At 48.3% G+C, this 2,026-nt stretch overlaps 1 long non-coding RNA gene across 1 annotated transcript; it reads left to right on the top strand.

Annotated features, from left to right (window-relative positions):
- The first annotated feature begins 301 nt into the window (after positions 1-301).
- LOC132387913 (uncharacterized) lies at positions 302-1,770 on the top strand. The gene is made up of 3 exons (XR_009510091.1): positions 302-515; positions 815-985; positions 1,285-1,770. It is a non-coding gene; the product is annotated as an uncharacterized LOC132387913 (long non-coding RNA).
- Positions 1,771-2,026: the final 256 nt, after the last annotated feature.

Raw genomic sequence — 2,026 nt, 5'->3', positions numbered from 1 at the left:
GTCTGCGGCTCTGAGGAACCGGGAGTGTAAAATACAGAAACTGCGGTAAGTACCAGACTGTGGGAGGTTGTGTTTACAGTCACTGGGTGTCTGACACTGAACATTAATGTGATCAGTAATTGTGTTACTGATAAACACTGGGGATTTGTACCGTCTCCTGTCTCTCTCTGTCCTTCACCCTCACTCTCTCTCATCTCCAGGCTATGGGAGATTGTGTTTACAGTCACTGGGTGTCTGACACTGAACATTAATATGATCAATAATTGTGTTACTGATAAACACTGGGGATTTGTACCGTCTCCTGTCTCTCTGTGTCCTTCACCCTCACTCTCTCTCATCTCCAGGCTGAGGGATGTCGGTCTCACAGATTCTGGTGCCGAGGATCTCGTCTCCGCTCTCAGTACAAACCCATCACTGACGGAGCTGAGCCTGAGTCGTAATGAACTGGGAGATTCAGGAGTGAAACTGGTGTCTGCGGCTCTGAGGAACCCAGAGTGTAAAATACAGAAACTGTGGTAAGTACCAGACTGTGGGAGATTGTGTTTACAGTCACTGGGTGTCTGTCACTGGACATTAATGTGATCAGTAATTGTGTTACTGATAAACACTGTGGATTTGTACCGTCTCCTGTCTCTCTGTGTCCTTCACCCTCACTCTCTCTCATCTCCATGCTGTGGGAGATTCTGTTTACAGTCACTGGGTGTCTGACACTGAACATTAATGTGATCAGTAATTGTGTTACTGATAAACACTGGGGATTTGTACCGTCTCCTGTCTCTCTGTGTCCTTCACCCTCACTCTCTCTCATCTCCAGGCTGGGGGATGTCGGTCTCACAGATTCTGGTGCCGAGGATCTCGTCTCCGCTCTCAGTACAAACCCATCACTGACGGAGCTGGACCTGAGTGGTAATGAACTGGGAGATTCAGGAGTGAAACTGGTGTCTGCGGCTCTGAGGAACCCAGAGTGTAAAATACAGAAACTGTGGTAAGTACCAGACTGTGGGAGATTGTGTTTACAGTCACTGGGTGTCTGACACTGAACATTAATGTGATCAGTAATTGTGTTACTGATAAACACTGGGGATTTGTACCGTCTCCAGTCTCTCTGTGTCCTTCACCCTCACTCTCTCTCATCTCCAGGCTGTGGGAGATTGTGTTTACAGTCACTGGGTGTCTGACACTGAACATTAATGTGATCAGTAATTGTGTTACTGATAAACACTGGGGATTTGTACCGTCTCCTGTCTCTCTGTGTCCTTCACCCTCACTCTCTCTCATCTCCAGGCTGTGGGATGTCGGTCTCACAGATTCTGGTGCCGAGGATCTCGTCTCCGCTCTCAGTACAAACCCATCACTGACGGAGCTGGACCTGAGTGTTAATAAACTGGGAGATTCAGGAGTGAAACTGGTGTCTGCGGCTCTGAGGAACCGGGAGTGTAAAATACAGAAACTGTGGTAAGTACCAGACTGTGGGAGATTGTGTTTACAGTCACTGGGTGTCTGACACTGAACATTAATGTGATCAGTAATTGTGTTACTGATAAACACTGGGGATTTGTACCGTCTCCTGTCTCTCTGTGTCCTTCACCCTCACTCTCTCTCATCTCCAGGCTGGGGAAAGTCGGTCTCACAGATTCTGGTGCCGAGGATCTCGTCTCCGCTCTCAGAACAAACCCATCACTGACGGATCTGAACCTGAGATCAAACTCTCTGACAAACCGATCTGTCCCCGGTCTCCGCCGCCTCATACTGACCCTCCCGAGTCTGGTGCGGATCTGGTGAGTGTTTGTGTTAATGTTCAATGTGATAAAATATCAGCGGATCCGCGGGTTTTCTGGTGTTATTTGTCTGTGAGTGTTGTTGAAACATTAACCCCGGTCCCCTGTTACTGACACTGTTGTGTGATCTGTTTATTTCATCTTTATTCTCCCATCTGTTTCAGGCTGGGGGGGAATCGGTTCAGTAAGACCGGGAGGAAGGAACTGAGATCTCTACAGGAACCCAGACCCGGACTGAGAGTGGATCT

Source organism: Hypanus sabinus, unplaced genomic scaffold, assembly GCF_030144855.1.
Source record: "Hypanus sabinus isolate sHypSab1 unplaced genomic scaffold, sHypSab1.hap1 scaffold_2341, whole genome shotgun sequence".
NCBI classification, from domain to species: domain Eukaryota; kingdom Metazoa; phylum Chordata; class Chondrichthyes; order Myliobatiformes; family Dasyatidae; genus Hypanus; species Hypanus sabinus.
The sequence above is the reverse complement of the archived record's forward strand: the minus strand, read 5'-3'. Positions and strand labels throughout refer to the sequence as shown.